At 40.7% G+C, this 23367-nt stretch overlaps 1 long non-coding RNA gene across 1 annotated transcript in view; it reads left to right on the top strand.

The window, feature by feature from the left end:
* Positions 1 to 23367, top strand: part of LOC117823626 — a 180051-nt gene that overhangs the window by 80714 nt on the left and 75970 nt on the right. Inside the window, exon 3 of the long non-coding RNA XR_004633439.1 lies at positions 22788 to 22848. This is a non-coding gene — a long non-coding RNA (uncharacterized LOC117823626). The remainder of the gene's footprint in view (positions 1 to 22787; positions 22849 to 23367) is intronic.

Raw genomic sequence — 23367 nt, 5'->3', positions numbered from 1 at the left:
GTTAAGGTGATTGGTCAAACTTGCGGGAAAGTTGCGGTGATTGTATAGAATTACAAGGCCGCACAGAAGTCGCTCTGATTGGTGGAATTTGCGTTGAAAGTTGCGATCGCGATATCGCAACTTCCTGGAGGGACTGATTAGGGGGCTGTTCATGTTTGGAACAAAAATGTTCTCAACTAAAGCGGGATAAGAAGTTTTCTGGCATTCCAGGAATGCATGACAATAATCCAAAATGGCCGACTTCCTGTTGGGATTTCACTGTTACCAGAAGAGACTTTCCTGAAATGACTCATGAGTGCCAAATGTCATGCATGTTGGATACGTGTACTCCAAGGGAAGAGTTTTTGATCATTTTCAGTGGGCACTACAGAGACATTTATCCACATCTATGCACAAGAGCGCTGATGTGTGTCAATTTGGCTCACTTTGTGATGTCAATGTGTGCAAATGTTGGTGCATTTTGGGGCATTTTATAGACCCGAAGTAAGTGACTCATCTGGCATGAGAACAATAATGATATATCTGTGCATTCCAATGGTGTCCTTGCACTGCTTTTAGTGCTCAGACACATTACTGACACTATGTAAGGCTCAGCTCTGTAATGAATCCATTCACTTGATACTATTTTACAACAGAAAAACCTGTTTATGGTTATATAAACCTCTAGTAAATGCATTTAAAACAGAACCCTCAAACACATGGTGTGCCTTCCTCCAGGTTCCAGTCTGACGTGGAAACCTTTAAGACAGTCTGTTAGAGTCCCACAGGTTAAGTGTCCTCCTCACCTTGAGAGGCCCACAGATTGTTGTGCTGTGAGGGGTGAGAATCTAACCCAATTTACAGTGAGAGCACAGACGTGACGTCTCTGCTGCTAAGCTTGTCTCCGGCTGGATTCAGGAGACAGGAGAGGACGAGTACCGAGAGGAAGAACCAAAACGATGCTGGAAAATGAGAAATAAAGTGTGTGTGTGTGTGTGTGTGTGTGTGTGTGTGTGTGTGTGTGTGTGTGTGTGTGTGTGAGTGTGAGTGTGCATACTGTGTGTGGATGTACATGTCTTTACACGTTGAGTGGGCGATCTCACCTCAGTGTGTTTTTCCTCCTATAGTTAAAGTTCACCCCTCACCGTGCAGACTGATTTCAGATGAGAGGAGCGAGATGAGTCATTCTCGTGGCTGACGGAAACGATTAAAAAATAAATACGCAGCTTGGTGCTCCGTGACTCTGGGGACTAAAACACATTAACTTTAGAGAGTGGAAAAAATGTTTTTGAGACGAGCCCCTGCTCTCTGACATCCCACTGTCTTCTCTGTATCTTTTCTAATAACACAGATTGACCAGGTGGATCCAAGAGAAAATTAAGATGCTGATTATAATTTTAAATTTCAATCCAATAAAAAAACACAGCAGAAACATGAAAGTTCTCCAATACAACTCAGACAGTGATTATTTTTGATGCTTCTTTCTTTCAGCATAATTTGTAATATGCTGTATAATTTAAGGTGGATTTTATCCATGTAATATGACTACACAGGTGCAAGAATATCGAGAGACACGCCTATTCTTCACAATTCATACCTCACTGGGATGGATAAATATGAGGTTAACAATCAGTTGAATTTCCCTGAAACACTTAGCATTTCATAGCAGGTGGTTCAATTTCCCATAACCACCTGCGAACCCAGAATGATCCTGCCCATTTTCAGGCTACTAACTTAAGATACGAACACGATGTTGAAAAACATTGATTAAACAGTCCCTCCAGGATTTCGTGGGATTTTTTTGTGATTGTTGCGGCCAAAGAGGCCTGATTTTGCGACAGCTTTTTGAAAAAATTGCGGTGAAAGTTGCGATTTTTTTTTTCTTTTTTCCCCCAATAACATCTCAGGGGCAAGTAAATACGCTAAATTGCAGTTGTTTTTAGAAACCATTCTTGATGTGGCCACTGTGACTGTATTTTGATTCTCTGGATTGACAGAAAAATGTCATGAAAGGACTGTATTGCACATTTATGACGGTCCCTGAATGCACCTCGCAGCGACTGAGGCACTGACAGTCAGTTCACGGCACTCTGAAATGCATCTGCATTTGGATGACTATGAGTTGATCCAAACTTTCTAAATGTGTCTGATGTTTCACCAAACTGGATTAAATCAAGCTGTAGACGCGGAGCTTTTTACGGTAATGGCGGCAACAACGTCAAACATCAAACAGTAAACAGACGTCCCCCGGTTGTGTCTTTGTCACTAACACACACCGGGGTAAAAATCATCAATGAAGATGAGACGGATACATGGAGGTGAGGAGAGCTGGTTCATAAAGCACACTTGCTGCAGGTAGGTGACCAAGCGAACACTGAGCCCCTCAATCTATAAATAACAACGTTGTCATGGTCACTTGTCCTGCCTGCTGTCCTCTCTCTTCACTCGTTCTCTTTGCATGTTTTGCTGTTGAAAAGTGCAGATCAAGTGAGGACTTCTGTTTATGTTCCAAGGAAGTGAAATTGATGACAAAACCGATGACGTACAGGGGCTGAGGTTAAGGTGATTGGTCAAAGTTGCGGGAAAGTTGCGGTGATTGTATAAAATTGAAAGGCCCCGAAAAAATCGCGCTGATTGGTTGAATTTGCGTTGATAGTTGCGATCGCGAAATCACAACTTCCTGGAGGGACTGATTAAAGATATTATAATTGGGAGCAGATTTGGCCTGATGGCTAAATTGCGCGCCAATGAAGCAGTTGGCCCGGGTTCGATTCCAGCTTACGGCCCCCTTCCTGCATGTCACTTCCCCACTCTCTCCCTATTTCCAGCGCTATCCACCGTCCTCCCCACTCTGGTAAAGATACAAAAAAATATATATATATATATAACTTAAAAAAAAAAAAAGATGATTTTATTGATTTAAATGATTTATGTTTACAGTTTTTAAAAATAGTCCCAGTGATTCCTCGCCAGTGATCGTTCCATGGTGATGGATTCTTCTCTGCCTATTGCGGTGGATTGAACATGAAACTGTCCTCATTCAGCTCTCCTTCTTCTCTGAGCTCTGCGGTTCACACACCTTTAAAAAGAAACTAATGTCACAACTTTGAACCCTGCTGCTATCATCACCACCGCTGATGGTTTAACCCTCCTATTATCCTTGGGGTCAATTGGACCCCATTTAATGTTTAACGTCTCTAAATTAATGATTAACATCATTTTTTTGCCTTCACATTTAGTGTCTTTTCCTCATTTGATGGGGACAACTGGGAAAACATAAAATTAAAATGTTGACGTGTTCCAATTTCCTGTGAATTTTTTTTTTTGCTGTTTTAGCTGTCTAAAACATAGGACAATTCAACATTTCACACACATTTGTTTTAGTTGTTTTGGATAATATTGAGGTCACTATAACATAAAAGAAACAAAGTACCTGAGACATAAACCTGGGTAACATCAGTTTCTGGAGGTTTAAATTGCTGGGGTCAAATTGACCCCAAGGATAAAAGATGTTGGTAAATTTGAGGGTAACAGGAGGGTTAACTTTTTTTGTAGAGATCACTAACCTATAGTTTCTCTCACCTGCTCCGCTCCTTGATCATATTGATGGACAGGATCCAATATGAAAATGTCCGCAGCCTGCTGATCTAATATGCTAACTTAAGCTAACAGTTTAACCACAAGGTTTTGATGCTAACAGAAGCTAACGGTTTACCTCACCTTACGGTGTATGGTTGCGAAAGCCAAATGTGCCAGAATTATTTTGATTTCACATGATGTGGTGTTGCTCATGTTAGTGAAAGTTAATAACCATCATCAAGGGGTTGTGACCAATCAGAATCAAGCTTCTTACACAGCTGTAAGATCAGTAAGTGTATTAAATATAATGAGAAATCCAGAGTGAGGGATATCTAGAGATCTGTGAAGTTGTAACAAACAGTCTTTACTGTCATTTTAAAATAAAGTGTTTACTTTTTGTACTTTCTGTTTCCAGGAGCGTCACAGTGTTTAACAGACCTTTCCACTGACAGAGGCTCTGACCTCTCTTTAGCTTTCTGTTGATTCGACATCTCGACTTAACATTAATGTAGAATTTAATAGCTAGGAATACTTTCAGTTGCAAGGTTTTTCTTCCATCCATCCATTATCCATGCGGCTGAGTTGCAGGAGGCTGTCACTGGGAAGAGGCGGGGTTACACCTGGACATGTTTCCAGACAATAAGGCAGAACTCACAGCTACAGGTACGGCTATTTAAAGCTCCAAATTAACCTAAAAAGCTTGTCTTTGGACTGAAGGAGGAAGCCAGTGGAGTCAGAGATAACACACACATGCACTCAACATGCAGACTTCACACAGCTAGACTCCAGTCGAGACTCAAACCAGGAATCTTCTGGCTGTGAGGCAACAACACGATCAGCCGCACCCCCGTGCAGCTCCCTCCTGAAACATCAAATCAAAATATCCTGCAAAAAAAAAAGACACGTTACGAGCAGACTCAGCCTTCTGGGTTGAAGTCGATAAAAGTGAAACATGAAAACAGTTCCAGGTTATGTGGATTGAACATTTTCACACATGGATTCATTTATTTGCAGTATTTCTCAGTAAACATGCAGTTAGTCAGTCGGTTTAAGCTGTGGAGGGAGTTCTTCTCCCTGGGTGCCAATGAAGACGCCGATGAGCAAGCAGTGCATGAAATATATGCAGCTGGAATCTCCCATGAGCCTCGTCTGTACAGTCTGAACCCAGGAAACAACACGCTCAGGTCTTTGTAGCACAGCAGCGCTCTGAGGCTGCCTGAGAGAGAGAGAGAGAGAGAGAGAGAGAGAGAGAGAGAGAGAGAGAGAGAGAGAGAGAGAGAGAGAGAGAGAGAGAGAGAGAGAGAGAGAGAGAGAGAGAGAGAGAGAGAGAGAGAGAGAGAGAGAGAGAGCGTTCAGAGGTCCCTGGATTTAGCCCAGCTAATCAGATCAACTTTGCATGAAAGACAAATAGGCCTCAGGCTTTAGTGTGCTCAACCTATTCAATTGCAGCATTCTCACTCAAACAGGTCACCTCTTAGAGAAGAACCTGCACACACACTTTTAAAGCTCTGCACGCCGATCTGAGAGCAGCACCTTCACTCTGTGCTCCATAATGAGCCAGGAAGCCTCCTGTAGTTTCCTCACAGCCGCTTTCTGCTGCTTATTACACTTATGATGGCGTTGCTGCAAAAGTACCACAAGACTCCAAGTGCTTTCAGTCAAACACTCCTCACCGGCCTTAAACTAAAGTTCAAGATCACTGAATGATAAAAAATCAAGCTAGTGCCCCATGTGGGTGAGATCAGACCATATGAAACACAACCTGTTTTCGAAAGAGGCATCATGAAGCTCAAAGATGGTGGTTAGAAAGTTGGACCAACTCCTACTTACTTTGAGCTTCTTTTGGAAACCTGCAGAGAGGTGGAGTCGATGCCACAGCAGAGCCAAACTTCTGCAACGCACCCACCCATCAGTCAAATCAACCACACCCATAGTTATGAAAATACATAACTCATACCCTTAAATTAGATTTGTGAAGAAGTCATCCTCCAACTGTTGCCATGAACAAAGAAATGAGCTGTACATTTTATTTCCTTGTTTTAGCTGTAACATGGGTTTTCTTTGGAACAGCCTCAAGTGGACGCTTGAGGAACTGCAGTTTTTTGCACTTGCTGTTGGTATGACGTCATTACCCTGCATACTAACTTATTGCCAGGCTGTGTTGAAATCGGATTGGTCAAACCCAAGCGGCAACCTCCGGTCTCTAAATATGAAGACCATGCGGAAGTGTTATGAACTGCAGTTCATTGAGCGTCCACTAGAGGCTGGCTGCAAAAACACCAGAAACCACATACACACCCATTCAAAGAAGACGATCTTTACAGTAGAAATAAACATGTTTACAGCCTGGTTCAAAAAACAGCTCCAGTCTGAATAGCTCATTTCTCTATCGGCACACACTGAAGGAAGGTGAATTTTTTTTATAATGCGACGGTTCAGAAGATATTAAGATTACAAGTTTTGCCCAAATAAGGACATGACTGACTTGACTGGCAGGCGGGAACACATAGCTGTTGGCTAAGAGGCTCAAACTCTGCCTCTTTACCTCACACTAAGTTTGGTTGAGTTCAATATTTCCAATATGGCTCCCACCGACGATCGGCTTCAAAACAGTGCTCATAAACAGATGGATGACGTCACAGAAACTACGTCCATTATTTATACAGTCTATGGTCAAACCCCCAAAACAACAGGGATTCATTCTCTGCAGCAAACACTCTGCCTGTTGACACTGTGGTAAAAACGTTAGCTCTGTCTCAAGCTGTTCTTGAGAGTCCGATGTGAGAGCAGCCATTGTTGCAAGTCACTGCAAAGTTACTTAAACCGGAAGATGTAGTGATAACAGTTCAAAGTTGTGACTTTGCTTCGGAAGGAGAGCTGAATGAGGACAGAATTGTCAGCATTGTGGGCGCCGGTGGCGTAGCGGTCTAAGCACACCCCATATGTGCCTTAAATTGCCCCCGGGGACAAATAAAGTTTTTTGAATTGAATTGAATTGAATTGAATTGAATTGAATTGAATTGAATTGAATTGAATTGAATTGAATTGAATTGAATTGAATTGAATATACTGAGGCTATATCCCTTGTCACAGAGGTCACAGGTTTGATTCCAGCCTTGACCATTTACTGCATGTCCTCCCCCACTCTCTGCTCTCCACATTTCCTGTCTCTCTTGGTTTGTGTTTTTGATCACGGCAAACCCACCCCTCACCCCTGACGCAAGCGGTTCTAGACCAGCAAAGAGTTGGAGCTGCTCTGGAACCAGTTTTCCCGTCCGGGAGCCGGTTCACTCGCAGTCGAAATACGAAAAACTGGTTCTCAGTTGAGCGCAGACTCCGAACCGGCTCTGAAACTGCCTCGGTCGAAGAGGGGTATCAGAGAGGCTCCAGTAATCTTACAGCACTGCCTGAGGATTTTCACACTTCATCTTTTTTTTAATACTGAGGCTTCCAAACCAGTAGATCATAGAAAAAGTTCAAACAGACTCAATAAAAGCAGAATAAAACATTTTCATTAGAGTCAGATCCACGTTAAAACGTTGCAACTTTCTTAAAAAGAACAACTGCTGGTTTGCCTTTTTTAAAAATAAGATCAGCGTTCACATCAACATTTAGCTTTCCAACAGTGCCCAAACATTAACATTATTACACAGCTAACACTGGCTCACCATTAAGGCAGATTTATACTTCTGCGTTGAATCAACGGCGTACCCTACGCCGGGGGTCTGCGTAGCTCCCATACCTACGCTGATGCCTACGCACGTAGCTGACGTGCACCTCCTCCAAAGTGTAACTCCCCGTAGAGCCGACGCGGACCTCAAGCCCTGTGATTGGTCTGCTCGGCGGCTTTGTATTTCCCGCATTTACAACACTTCCGGGATCCCGCACATCGGCCGCACATCGGCCGCACATCGGCCGCACATCGGCCGCACATCGGCCGCACATCGGCCGCACATCGGCCGCACATCGGCAATGTATTTCATCTCCTCTCTATTCTTCATGTAATCATGTCTGTATGATAAACAGCAACATGTATCAGCTGTAGATTAACATAACACGCTCTGAATCTCTGTGGAAAAGTAAAGAGAGATTGTAGCGGGGCAGGAAGCAGGCGACCGACTATCAGAGAGACCGCACTGCCCTCTAGTGTTTCGGCGGAGAATTGCTGCGCGACACAGACACACCGACGCACAAGTATGTGGGGCTCAAGTCCGCGTCAGCCCCTGCTGCTTAGGGGAGACGCAGAAGTATAAATCAGCCTTTAATCACACATGGGGGTGGGGCAGAAGAAGAAGAAGGGAGGGGCATACTCCTCTGGAAATCAATAAACATTTCTTGGTTTTGGCCACATTGTTTTTGAGGAAGGATCGGTCACACCAGTGGACCGTGGTCCTGCTCCATTCCATGCAGAAGACTCACAATAACAGTCATCGGCATACTTAAGGACGTGTTGTGATCCATGGTTGCTCTATGTTGCGTTGGAAAGGGGACATTTTTGTGCCGGGGTCTTGCTCATCCTGCCAGGACTTTTTGAGTATTACTGCTCTTAATGGGTTATTATGGCTACAGCACACAAAGCAGCAACATTAACAAAATTGAAACATGGATTTTTATGTTATTTTAGTATCAGCAGTCGGGCATCACGTTTCACTCCACAGTGCAGCTGACTGACAGGGACAACACCAGCAGAGAGAAGAGAGCGTTCTTTGAGTACAGAGAGCAGTGTGTGGAACAGACAAATATAAAAATGAGAGCAACAACATGATGACTTTGACTTTCTTAATAAGCTGAACAGAGGGTAAGGCTCAGCAGAGCTGTGTGGTGTGAGGTTTGATGTTCGCTCAAAAAGAGACAGATTCAGCAGCTCTTTGTCATTTCTACATTTCAGTGTTCATGGAGTTTGTTTTGTTGTGTGAGTGTTTTAGCCGGCTTAGTGAGGAACTTAATGTCAGACTCTATTTAGACTTGTTCATGGTTTCATTTATTACTACATACCTCAAACCTTTGACTTGCTGTAGTAGATTTATTCAGCCTGCAGCAGTGAGACAGGCTGTGATGGCTGCACTGTAATCACTAAAGTTAGTCCACTCAAAGGTCTTGGTTTTGTCATGAACAGCCTCAATTTGTTAGTTTAAGTGTCTAACAACATCAGGAGAAGGATCCCCACAGAGATAGTGTAAAAGTAAGATCAGCCCATGACCTTCTTCAACACTACAATCAATCAATCAATCAATCTATCAATCAATCAATCAATCAATCAATCAATGAATCTTTATTTACAGAGCACATTTCATATAGTACAAAACAAATGCAAAATGCCAAGAGCTTTACAGAGATAGAATAAATAAAAATGAAAATCTAATATATAAGCAGAAATGGATATAGAAGTAGAGGCTAATGCACACTTATTGCAATACAATATATATAAATAAACAACAAAGGGAAATAGTTCAGAAATAAGTAAATGAAAGATAAAACATGGGGCGCTGGTGGCCTAGTGGTCTAAGCGCCCCATGTGCAGAGGCTACAGTCCTCGTCGCAGAGGTCACTGGTTCGATTCCCAACCGTGAACATTTCCTGCATGTCTTCCCCTTCTCTCTACTCCCTACATACTCTTGTCTCTCTTCAGCTGTCCTGTCAAATAAAGGGAAAAATGCCCCAAAATATAACTTTAAAGGTGACATATCATGCAAAATTGACATTTTAATGGTTCTCTACCTGAAATATGTTTCCCTGGCATGTCTACAAACCCCCCGAGAATAAAAAAAATCCATTCTGCCCCTGTTTTGATTTCTCCACCTTTCTGTAAATGTGTCTAAAACTAGCCGTTTCAGACTTCTGTGTTTTTGTTACGTAACAACAATATCCGGTCTGTCACGGAGTCAGAGCTCGGAGCTTGTTCAGCCCATAGACTGTATAAAATAATACTGAATCCCCCCTCCGTTTTTCATTACCTGCACAAATGTGTGCTAACAAGGAGCTTAGGAGGGAGGCATGCTAGTTGTAGGCTGTCTTAATAAACACAAAGGTCGGTTTTACTCCCCACGTCTGCAGATTTGAAGATCTAGTGGATGATTTTTATTTGTCATGGATAAGTGCTAGCGCTAATTAGCATAGCCACATAGCTACATTTTCGCAGCTGTAGCTGTAGCTGTGTACCAAGACACACGTCGACATACTGACAAATAAAACAACAAGAAACACAGAATCTGTGACCAATCCTTCAGAAAAGGTCCCACTGATTTTCTGGTAGAGGTCGGTTTTACTCCCCACATCTGCAGATTTGAAGATCTAGTGGATGATTTTTATTTATCATGGATAAGTGCTAGCGCTAGTTAGCATAGCCACATAGCTACATGTTCGTAGCTGTGTACCAAGACACACGTCGACATACTGATAAATAAACACAAACAAGAAACACTAAATCTATGACCAATGGTTCAGAAAGGTCCTGCTACAGGCGCCTCTCTGTCAGGATCAGATTCTGGATCAGATTCAGAGGGTTGAAGTAACGTGATCTCTGAGCAGCCGTGTGAATTCAGCCAACACGTAAACATTAGATCAACGTGCTGGACAGCCGAGGCACATCCACTTCCTGAGGGGGCGTGGTCAGAGAGAAAACAGAGTGTTCTGAGGAGGACTGAAGAAGAGGGTTTTTCAGGCAGACCAAAATCTGATTTCAAAGTGTTTTTTTGAGCATAAACTTTAAAGACATGTTTTGGGGACCTCTTAGACCAATATATATTGATGAAAAAAGCGTGATATGTCACCTTTAAAAAATAAAAATAAAAGATAAAAGATGACTAGTATACTAGTCATGTTTAAATTTTTCTTACACTTTGACATAGTGTGGTCTAGACCTCCTATGTTTGTAAAAGCGTCCTGAGTAAACGTTTGTTGTGATTTGGCGGTATACAAATAAAGATTGATTGATTGATTGAGTAGTTAAGACATTAAAAAGTAAATAAAAACACTAAAATAGCAATAAGAAATAGTAATAAGATAATACAAAATGAAGAGTTAAAAAAACATAAAAGAAAATATTATTAAAATAAATATATAATCACATTAAAATGATAATTAAAGGAACTTATAAAAAAAAAACCTACGTAAAAGTCAGACTACATAGATGAGTCTTTAATTGTCTTTAAAAGTCTCAATATTCCTACCAGACTCTCCAAAAACAGTCATTTTATAATGCATAACCTGGGAGTTGCTGATCTACTTCTGCCTCTATGTCCTGGTTTGTTCATGTAAGTGTAAAGCTTTGGCTACTAACAGTAAACACAATGTTTTTATGTCACAACATAACACAAAGAATGAACAAATGAAGGCACCATAACTCTTTAATCTCCTGTGATGTGCATGGATCAAATCATTGGTTTTGTGGATGGAGTCCAGCAGCTTATAGAAGGGCAATAAATTGAAGATGCTGACTTAAAAAATCATCTTCCTCTTTAACAAACAGGTCTCTCTCTGTTTACTGATCCCTTCTGTAATGTTGTCAGACAAGGAAGAATCTGATTCACATTTCAGCCATTATGGCCTGTTTCCTTGCAAGCTGATGTTGTGTGTTGTGTTTTTGCCTCTCTTCATCATTTGGACTAGAAAAGTTCTTCTTCCGTCCCAGCTGTTAATGTTAATCTCTCGCTCCACAGCTGTTATAAAGTATATCGTGTCACATTAAAGTGATTCCTTTGAAAGAATACAATGGACCAAATCAAACAGCTGTGATGAAGCACTCTGTCCTCCACCCTGATGGTTAACAAGTCTCCCTCCTTCAGCACTTATCGTGAAGTGCCTCTGAGCAAGGCATTAAAGCGTCTAATTATTCCTCTGAAGCTCCTCGGTGCCCTAAAAGAGCAGATTATGTTTGGTTGGAGTGATCTTTTTTCAGATATTGAATCATGCATACATAATGAGACTCATTTAGCACATATATCTGCTATCTTTGAAACTCTGTAAATGATTGTGGTAGTAAAACCATCAGATGAGTTCCCTCTTTGCTTGGTTTGTCTTTGCTTTAGCCTCTTACTGTTTATTGCTTCAGTGACCTCATTTTTCCTGCAGGGATGATCAAACTTTCATCTTATTTCTCTCAGAAGAACATTAAGCATTTCACGCAGAGGGGATTGACAGCTGGGAGACATGCAGAGAACAGTTTTCTGGCTTTAAAAACAGGAAAGACGTCTTTATCCTCTGAATGATTGCTTCAGTTTAACATTTTTGATGCATTATAGAGCAGAATCACAGCCTGTGCTGAGTCTGTATTAACATTATTTCACTTTGATTGTACTTGTGTTAGTCCATAAAGTCATTCACTGCAGATTTCTGCTCTTTAGGCGTTTTGTTTGTTTGTTTCCTTTTTTAAATGGAGAGAACGTTAGATTCTGTTGATGTCTCAGATGACCCCTCCCCCTCTAATTTAATTACAGCCATTAGGTCTCCGTCAGAGAGGAGCGTCTCTGATAGAAGTGGACAACTTCTGCACACTTGCATAAGTTGTTAATCACGTCCTATTTTCATCATAGTGAGTAAACCCAGTGCAGACAGAGCTGGCTGCTGGCATCAGCAGTGACGGTAACTTTGGAAGCAATTAAGGTGGAACAAGTCAGAGAGATAAACAGATGACTTTTAACATAAGCTGTGTGTAAGACGTGGATGTGACAGCCAAAGTTTCTGTTTTTACCTTGTTTTTAAATAGCGATCCTATTTTACACCTTTCGTCACAGGAAGCTCAGTCGGCCTCTCTCACTAACATCTATGTAAGAGGAAATGTATCTTTTAAACCCACCTCTCTCTGTAGGCATATGGTGTCAGGACCAGGAGCGAGAATTGAAGCCAAAGTGGAAGTGTTAAAAACTGCAGTTCCTCGAGTGCCCACTAGAGTATGGCTCTGGAAGTAGCGAAAACCACATACACACCTATTCAAAATAGACGATCTATAAAGCAGAAATAAACATGTTTACAGCCTGGTCTAAAAGTGCAGTCTGAATAGCTCATTTCTTGATTAGCACACATTGAACGGGGAGTGAATTTTTTTGCGGCAGTTTCAAAGCTTTTAAGATTACAAGTTTTGCATAATAAGAGGCACAGCTGACTTGACTAACAGATGAGAACACCGTAGGTGTTGGCGAGGAGGATCAAAGCCCGCCTCTTTACCTCACACTCGACAGCAGTTAGGTTGAGTTCAACATTTCCAATATGGCACCCGCCGACTATCGGCTTCAGAAACAGATGGTTGATCTGAACAACAACCAAAGCCACATCTGAGACGCCCCCCCAACCTCCTGCCAGAAGGGGTAGCATGTTTGATTTCTACGATGTGTTCTATCACATCAGTGAGGTTGACCAATGAGAACACAGAGCGCTCTGCACATGCAAAAGTGAGAAGCATAGATGTGTGTCATCGAGGGACGACCAGGACAGACTAAAGAAAGAGAGACGTTGTTGAGAGATGGAGCAACTGCAGTTAGCGTTTCCCCTTCCCTCCAGCATCATCACATTGGTTGTGATCGTTGGTCGGGTACCACCATGTAGTCTGTTATGTCTGTCATTCAAGTCACAGCACAAATATGTCTTTGTGATCTCCTAATCTGACACAGTGACCATCATAACAGACAAAACGATTGTGTAGTCTGACCTCAGTGTTGCATCATTTTAAAGAAGATTCAGAAATGCACCAAAGTCTTCTTATCTGGGATTTGTTCTTATCTTGAAATAGAGCAAAAAAAGAAGAAAATTGTTGCATTAGATGTGTTGACAGGAGTTTAGATAAGAGAGTGGAAAATGTCCTCATGGCAGCTTTTTTTTTGCAAGGCAGCATCTGTTGGAAGGATCTCTTGCTAACATGTGCTTGACATGAAAAATCAGTTTGGTTAAAGGTCCAATACAATGAAAAAATGACATATAAACTTAAGTCATCCTCCAGACGAGCAACAGTGAGAGTGAGGAGGAGAGAAGTACTCTGCATTGTTTCTGTAGCCCAACTACTTAGAAAACAGCTTCAGAGGTCAGGTCAAGGTCAAAACTTATCCCACCTCTCAAACGATTCTGCATCCTCCTACACTCGTGTGATCTTGCTTCCATGCTGCAGAGTCAAGATGTCAAAGGTTAGAGTCAGACACACTAACTGCTGGATGTGCATTTTCTGTCCCAACACCAGAGAACCAAAGAAAACATTGGTTTCTTGTCATTATAACAACAACATGTCAGGTGCTGCAGGTGGTGCTAATTAGTTTGTTTGTGCCAACCACTTCACCTCTGACTGCTTCAACAACGAGGGTCGGTACAAAGCAGAGTTTGCTTTGACACTAAGCCTTATGAAATGGTCTTCACTAACAGCTCATGACCCGACAACATTACACTTGTACGGTGGCCCTGGAGTGCAAATCACAACTGCATATCAGAAAACACAACGGCAAATCAGAAAACACAACGGCAAATCAGAAAACACTATGGCAAATCAGAAAACACAACTGCATATCAGAAAACACTTCTTCTGGTGCCGTTGTGTTTTCTGATTTGCCGTTGTGTTGTCTGATTTGCCGTTGTGTTTTCTGATTTGCCGTTGTGTTGTCTGATTTGCCGTTGTGTTGTCTGATTTGCCGTTGTGTTGTCTGATTTGCCGTTGTGTTGTCTGATTTGCCGTTGTGTTGTCTGATTTGCCGTTGTGTTTTCTGATTTGCCGTTGTGTTGTCTGATTTGCCGTTGTGTTTTTTGATTTGCCGTTGTGTTTTTTGATTTGCCGTTGTGTTTTCTGATTTGCCGTTGTGTTTTCTGATTTGCCGTTGTGTTTTCTGATTTGCCGTTATGTTTTCTGATTTGCCGTTGTGTTTTCTGATTTGCCGTTGTGATTTGCACTTCAGGGCCACCGTAGACTTGCCATTGCTAAGTGTCACCACTTTGTGATGAGATGTACACTTTATAAAAAGACATTTTTGGCTTGGTCACACGCCACAAGTCTTCTGGAGAGCTCTCCATGTTTGTTTTTGTGTTTCTCCACCTCTGCATCCATCTGTACCGGTCTGCACCCTCCCCGACCACATACTTACAACTTAAACTACTAGGGGTCTAATGATTCATCTACTACATTGATCTGTGCTCAGCAAGTTGGCCTTCCGGACGACATATATCGATCTAACATCGTTTTAAAAGGTAATAAATCGATTGTATCGATCGACTAGGAAATAATGAATTGGATTTAAGCACGGCAGACTTTATATGGATGTGTGTTTTTTACACTTTTAATGATAAAGACGTCAAACGTTACTCAATTCAGGCTGCCTGTCTGTGATGTTATCGCCACGCGCCAGCATACTTTTATTGAAAATGACAGCAGAAAAGGTTAACCTGTTAATTCAACTTGAATTGTTGGTTGCACTTTATTTAAACAAAATGTGAATGCATTTCCCATTAATTGTTGTTTTCTTGTTTGATTGTATCCATAATTAATTTATACCTGACACCCTTACAAGAAACAACAGGAATCTAGGACTGTCCAGTATCAAGGTTTTTATTTCACAGTCACACTGGTTGAATTTTTGGCTAAAAAGTTCCTGAATCGATTTCAAGTCCCTGAATCGTTTCGGATCGTATCGTTCTAAATGAACCAATATCATCCTTTAATGGTATCGGCAACCACAAATCATGATAAGAATGGAATCTTTGTTAAAATCGTTACACCCCTATAAACTACTAGTTTAAGTTTAGAAAACATATCATGGTGTTGATGTGGATTTGAAAAGATGACTGTATTTTTTTCCTCCTGTGTGACCTCAGTCTTCTGTGTTCAATTTCACGTTATTTAGTCCAACCAGCGCCTCCTAACTCCCACATTGTGGTCTTTCTAAGCGGCAACCTCAGGTTTTAAAAATATGAAGCCCATGCGCAAGTGTTATAAACTGCAGTTCATCGAGAATCAGCTTGAGGCTTTCTGCAGAAACACCAGAAACCACATTCACACACATTCAAAGAAGACGATCTTTACAGTAAAATAATAAAATATAAAAATGTTTACAGCCTGGTTCAAAAAACGGCTTGGGTCCGAAGAGCTAATATTGGCACACACTGATTATTTTTTTCGAATGTGACAGTTCAGAAGATTTTAAGATTATGAGTTTTGCCCATATAAGGATATGACTGACTTGACTGACAGGCAGGAATGCTGTAGCTGTTGGCTCGGAGGCTCAAACCCCGCCTCTTTACCTCACACTAAGTTTGATTGAGTTCAGCTTTTCCAATATGGCTCCTGCCGTCCACAGGCTTCAAAACAGCGCTCAGGAACAGATGGGTGACATCACAGATGCTACATCCATTATTTATACAGTCAGTGGTCACACCTGAAGTACTTTCATAGCGACTCAAAGTGTAGCCCTGCTCTTTGATATCACTGTTGTTGGATTCACACTGGAGACAGATGGAAGCCTCGTGTGTCTCGTGCAAACAGCAGTGGTCTCTGACGTGGCCTCAGATCATGAGGAGAATATATAAATGAAGAGCATTGCTTTTTGTACACAGCAGTGGATGAGAACGTCCTGATCTGACACCGGTTAGTCAGCACAGCGACGGTCCTCATACACAGTCTGCTCTGACAGCACAAACAGCACAGACTTGTAAGAACACTGTGTATACGAGCTTTTTAAAAGTGTCCCCCTCCTCTCGTGTTTCTGCTTTGTTTCCCCCTGCAGCTGCCAGCGACAAAAGTTCATTTGTGGCCGTCAGGAGCGATAAGCATGCATCACGCTCAGATTAAAACTTAATGTGCTCTTACCGGCTGGCTGCTTGTCAATTGAATGGCCAAAGCAAAAGGAGGCAGTGCAGTGAGAAAGCTAAGTGGATCTGCTCCCTCCAGTCTGCGGCCTGGATAAAACTTGGAGCTTGTCCCGAGTCGGGCACAGACGGTTGTTTGACCAGCAGCCTGTGAGTGCAAACAACCAATCAGCTGCTTGAACACATTACCCAATCATCAGTCTGCAGCACGGCGTCTATTGCGGGTTGTGCTCCTGTGTGCATGAACATTTCTACAGTTTAATTCTCAGCTGCAGCGGGTTCATTCATCACAGTGAGTCTCAGAAGGAGGATCAGCAGGTGTGTTTGCAGGTATCTGTCTTTGTGTCACAGAGGTGAACACCAACTTAGGTTGTTACTTCATCACCAACAGGATCTGCTGCTTCATGTCCAAAAACTGTTTTAATGAAGGTATTTTGATATTAGCTTATATATGAGCACATCATTGATTCAGGATCATTCACAGCTCATTCAGGATGTGCAGGAAGAGGGAAAATGTAATACATTAACTGAAGTGTTCCCTGGCAGAAACACAGCACATAGACCTGCGTGTATCTGAGCTGTATCCAGGGAGTGTAGTCCCACAGCAGCCAGCCTTCCTCTCTGTTTCTGGGTTAAGTTTTATATAAAACAGAGAGTAGGGGGGTGTTTAATACCTTCCAGCAAACCATTCACCTATAGCTAAGTGCACTAACAAGCAGACAGCGAAAAGAAAACAATCTGTCCATGCAGAAACTGTACATCACACAGAGATCAGGCAGAGCAGCTGGAGGACTTCAGCAGGAAAACAAACAAGTAGCATATTTACTGCCAGCATCTCTGTTTCTGCAGCGTAGCCAGCGGTTAGCCTGTAGCAGATTTCAGACTTTCTTTACTGTCTGATGTCTGGATGCATCTCTCTGCTGTCACATGGATGAGGGTCTGGTTTAGTAATCCATCAGTTACTGTCTGATGATAATCTATGTTTATAGGAACATCCGCCCCGTCCACCACGCAACACTGATAAACCATCACAGATCCCTCAGGTGGGTCCAGTCTATAGAAGAACAGAATCCCTGTGTGGGTTTGAGGCAGAGACCTGCAGTTATGGAACCTTAAATGACTCTTGTGTGAGTGTTTGTTGTTTCCTCTCACTGTGCCTCCTTTATTCTGATAATACAGAGCAGTCAATACTAATACTACTACTACTAATACTAATACCACTATAAACAATACCAATAATATAATAAACATAATAATAATAATAATAATAATAATAATAATAATAATAATAATAATAATAAACAACAAATAATAATAGTAATAATCATACTACTAATAATAAACAAATAATAATAATTATAACAATATTAATAAATTATTATTAATAATAATAATAATAATAAATATTATTACAATAACAGTACAATCTAATAATAATGATATGAATAACAATGTTAATAAACATAATGATAATAACAATAATAATAATAATAATAATAAACAAATAATAAACAAATAATAATAGTAATAATCATACTAATAATAATAAACAAATAATAATTATAACAATATTAATAAATTATTATTATTATTAATAATAATAATAATAATAATAATAACTATTATTACAATAACAGTACAATCTAATAATAATGATATGAATAACAATGTTAATAAACATAATAATAATAATAATAATAATAATAATAATAATAATAATAATAATAAATAAGAATAGTAGCAATAATAATAATAATAAAAAAAAAAATAATAATAATAATAATAATAATAATAATAATAATAATAATAATGCAGAATACAAGATAATAATAAAATGAATGGGAAGAATACACAATAATACAAAGTTATAATAATAACAACCGCAACAATAATAATATTAATGATTATGATAATAAATCATACTAAAATAATAATAATAATAATGCAATGATACAAATAATAATACAAAAATTTCAATTATTATTATTATTATTATTATTATTATTATTATTATTATTATTATTATTATTATTATTTATATAGTACTTTTCAAACAGGGTTACAAAGTGCTTTAGAAATAAGAAAGAAACTCAAAGACAATAAAAGAGAAATGTGAGGAAGACAAATAAAAGGAATGAAAACAATCTTGGAAGAATAAAAACAACGAAAAATAATTGATTAAAACATGCTCAGGTGACATCTCCTGTATACTTAAAAATGTGTTTCTAAAAGCGAGGGTTTGAGCTCTGACAGAAAAGCCCGGTCACCTTTGGTCCTCTGCCTTTACTGTGGTCATACCCTGCGACCTCAGGACCTCATATAACCAGGCATGTATGGGGGGAGGAGATCAGATATGTACTGGGATTCAAGTCCAGAGTGTGCTTTAAAAGTCAACAGTAAAATCTTAAAATCAATTCTAAAATGTTTTTGGAGCCAATGGAGGGAAGCTGAAACAGGAGTGAGGGGGTCTCTCCTTTTAGTTCATGTTATTCCTCATAGTAGAACATTAAAGAACCTTTTAAAAAAGCTTTATAAGAACAGATTATAATGACATAAGGCACATTTAACTGACTGGTATTTTAATTTCATAGTTTGACCCATGTTCCATCTGTCAACATGGAGGAGGCTTTATGACTTATACTGCAGCCAGTCAGTAGATGGAGCTCTGAATGTTTTGGCTTCACTTTTGAGCTGTCATGTCGTCCACCAGCAACACCAAAACATGACTGCGCCCCTGCACAGCCTCCTGGCACAATGTTCACCCTGCAGCCCCGTAAAAGACGAGGACAAGTTCAGTTCTTGTTGTTTGGATCTTTGAGTATTGAGCTGATCCCCTGTAGAACATAGAATACCACAGAAGAGTATAATTTCACATTTGTATCAAGCTTTTCCTCTATAATTCAAAGTCAGCCATGTTTCTTAATCAGATCAGGAAAATAAACATGCAGAACATATCTGTCTGAAATAAATGTAAATGTAGAAGGAAGTTTTAGTGCTTATTCTTCAACTTTAGGTCTTAATTTCAATTTAAATGAACAGGATTATGCTGACGACTGTATTCACAGGATTAACAGACAGTAAGCAGAGCAGGAACCGGCCAACCAGAGCTCAGCGCCGCACTCCGTGTTTCCTCTCTCTGTCACAAACATCTTCCTGAGATGTTTACTTTCATGTCCTCACATAAACAAGCCTGAGCCGACCGCAGATGCTCCTGAAGCCGCTTTGGAGGTTGACAGGCGGAGTAGAGATGTCGTCAGCGTGGCAGCGGTGTCATCCCACCTGAGTGAGCGAGGACGGCCCTGTCGGCGTGCAGCGGCGAAGATCAACCTGATGTTTATTCATTTCACAGCTACAGACCTAAATATAAACAGGAGCTGACAGGAAACGATGCCGAGCAGACAGTGTGACATTTTAAGGCAGAACCTGGATCAGCTGTCACTTTCAGACCTCCTACATTTGAATATCCTCTGGTTGGAGGAGCAGAAGGGGCTGCAGTGTTGTGCTGGATTATGGTGTGTTGTTTATTTAATACAGCATTATGATTTGTTCAAGGCTGGACCTGATTGAAGAGGCTTAATCTGCAGGAATGGAAATTATTCTTCATGTTCAAGTTTTCTTTAAAGGTGACATATCACGCTTTTTTCATCAATATATATTGGTCTAAGAGGTCTCCAAAACATGTCTTTAAAGTTTATGCTCAAAAAAACACTTTGAAATCAGATTTTGGCATGCCTGAAAATCCCTCTTCTTCAGTCCCCCTCAGAACACTCTGTTTTCTCTCTGACCACGCCCCCTCAGGAAGTGGATGTGGTCTCGGCTCTCCAGCACGTTGATCTAATGTTTACATGTTGGCTGAATATACACGGCTGCTCAGAGATCACGTTACTTCAACCCTCTGAATCTGATCCAGAATCTGATCCTGACGGAGAGGCGCCTGTAGCAGGACCTTTCTGAAGGATTGGTCACAGATGTAGTGTTTCTTGTTGTTTTATTTGACAGTATGTCGACGTGTGTCTTGGTACACAGCTACAGCTACAGCTATGAACATGTAGCTATGTGGCTATGCTAATTAGCGCTAGCACTTATCCATGACAAATAAAAATCATCCACTAGATCTTCAAATCTGCAGACGTGGGGAGTAAAACCGAGCTTTGCCAGAAAGGCAGCGGGACCTTTTCTGAAGGATTGGTCACAGATTCTGTGTTTCTTGTTGTTTTATTTATCAGTATGTAGACGTGTGTCTTGGTACACAGCTACAGCTATGAACATGTAGCTATGTAGCTATGCTAACTAGCGCTAGCACTTATCCATGATAAATAAAAATCATCCACTAGATCTTCAAATCTGCAGACGTGGGAAGTAAAACCGACCTTTGTGTTTATTAAGACAGCCTACAACTAGCATGCCTCCCTCCTAAGCTCCTTGTTAGCACACATGTGTGCAGGTAATGAAAAACGGAGGGGGGATTCAGTATTATTTTATACAGTCTATGGGCTGAACAAGCTCCAAGCTCTGACTCCGTGACAGACCGGATATTGTTGTTACGTAACAAAAACACGGAAGTCTGAAACGGCTCGTTTCACACACATTTACAGAAAGGTGTAGAAATCAAAACAGGGGCAGAATGGATTTTTTTCATTCTCGGGGGGTTTGAAGACATGCCAGGGACACATATTTCAGGTAGAGAACCATGAAAAAGTCCATTTTGCATGATATGTCACCTTTAACATTGAATAAGATGAAAATAACATCTATTGTTACCTTTGAATTATATATATACAGTATGAGGGCTGATTTATTACAGCTGTAATTATTACATCTTGTGAAGGCCTCAGAATAAGGGTTAAATGTTAAGTAGCTCGAAAACATGAAATGCATTTCGAAGAAAGCTTCTGTACGCACTCTATAACGTGTTTTTAATCTTGTTTTTCATCCTCGTTTGATAAGCAAGCTAACGCTGAATGTGGGCCACTAGCGCCCCTAATTTTATAGTTTGACTGATGTTCCCTCTAGGATAATTTTATTATTATTATTTTTTTATTTAACCTTTATTTAACCAGATAAGTCCCATTGAGATCAAGACCTCATTTTCAAGGGCGACCTGGCCAAGAGGTCAGCAGCACACGTCAGAATAAATGGCACAACTCAACAACATGGAACATATATGCAGACAGTATGTAGAAGCAAACAATAATAATTTAAAAGTGCAACTTATTTTCAAGTAAAGTGCAGATTGTGATTGTTTGTGATGATTATAAAACAGCATTTAAAAACACAGGCACTGTTCTGGGGTCTGTCTTTCATTTAAGATAGACTTAAAGGTGTCCAGAGAGATGAGATCCGACAGATTCAAGTCCTTCTGGAGTTTATTCCAAGCAGTAGGAGCAGCAAAACTGAACGCTCTCTTACCAAACTCTGTCCAATGATAGGGGAGGCGGGTTCATGAGCGATACTGCAGCCAGTCAGCAGGAGGTGCTGTTATCCTCTTGGCTTCACATGGATCCAAAATTACATCATTTTCAATATATAGTCTATAATGTTGATGCAAACTGTTTTTTGACTGTGTTGAGTCAGTGTCCTATTCAAGCTTCTCACTCTCTTGATGTGTACTTATCCCAGTGGAATAACACACTGGACATTGTTGTATTGACTGGACCACAGGTCAGAAATGGCATATCTAGTCAATACTGGGTTCATTGGAGTAAGTCCCTACTCTTGAGTTCAAAGCTCCTGTGAGGAACTTCCTGCACATCTGTTTTGGCGCCCCCCTGTGGACAAAGTTTGACCTCTTATCTGACTACTTGTCCGGTGCATCTGTGAGTCGTGCTTCCTATCAAAACCTCTCATTGTGCTGTCTCTTCAGTCACATTGATCCCTCACTGTGAATGTTAACAGAGGATAGAGTTCAGAAAGGCTGTTCCATCTGTGAGCTGTCAATCACCTGGTCTGACCCCTGACCCCTCACAGCAGCTACAGGCTTTAAAAATTACAACAAAGGAAGTGTCAGTCCTGCTGCTGATGGTCTAGTTTGACTTTAATATCTGTCTTCTTCAAAACCAGCTAAAGACTCTTCACAGGAGCTTTAAAGTGCAAGAAGGAATTATAATTTGCATGATAGACTTTTGTTTTTAGTCGTTTTGCCTGCCTGAAAAAAACGAACAAAACTGATTTATCACCTGGCAAACTCTTTTTGAAATAATGTCCAGATATTTTTATTCTCAATGCTTCATAATAGAAGCTTAAATAAACTCACTGAAATAAATGTACCTGGTCTTTAAGTCATAATTAAAGGAGAGACTCTTATTTGATGTTTCAAAGGGATACCCAGATGTGGTTTGCCTCTTCAGTCCTCTGTATGAAACTGGTAATAATTAGTCAAATGTTTTACGACCGCCCTCTTTTCATCCTCTTGTATTTGAGTGAATCTAATGTTCATGTTTTGTGTTCTGTCTTCACAGAGATGGACTCAAACTTTGTCTCAAAGCTGAATCCCTGTCCGCTCATCTCAGCGACTAACAGGTGAGTGACTGCAGCTGACTGTTCACGTACTCCACCTTCTTCTTCTTCTTCTTCTTCTTCTTCTTCTTCTTCTTCTTCTTCTTCTTCTTCTTCTTCTTCTTCTTCTTCTTCTTCTTCTTCTTCTTCTTCTTCTCTTCTTCTTCTTCTTCTTCTTCTTCTTCTTCTTCTTCTTCTTCAGTCACCTGCTGATGAGCAGAGTGTGGATCGGGATATTCAGAGTACATCATTCGAGCTGTGGATGATCTTTGGGTCTCATGTTGCATGAGTTAAACGGGGATTTTTGCTCTTAATTCTGTTAACATGTTGTTGTATGTTGGCGGAGGATTTAAAGGAGGCACCCTGATGTGATAATGCTCCACAGAGAGCTGGATTTATGAGCTTATGTTCAAAACAGAACCTCTGGGCTCACCGCGTTTCCAGGTGATGTTTTGTGGAGAGTGGTCGCAGCCTCCCATGACTCAGTGAAGCAGACAGCTTCAGACGTGTGTGTGTGTGTGTGTGTGTGTGTGTGTGTGTGTG

The sequence above is a fragment of the Notolabrus celidotus genome, chromosome 13 (assembly GCF_009762535.1).
Source record: "Notolabrus celidotus isolate fNotCel1 chromosome 13, fNotCel1.pri, whole genome shotgun sequence".
In the NCBI taxonomy this organism is placed as follows: domain Eukaryota; kingdom Metazoa; phylum Chordata; class Actinopteri; order Labriformes; family Labridae; genus Notolabrus; species Notolabrus celidotus.
The sequence above is the reverse complement of the archived record's forward strand: the minus strand, read 5'-3'. Positions and strand labels throughout refer to the sequence as shown.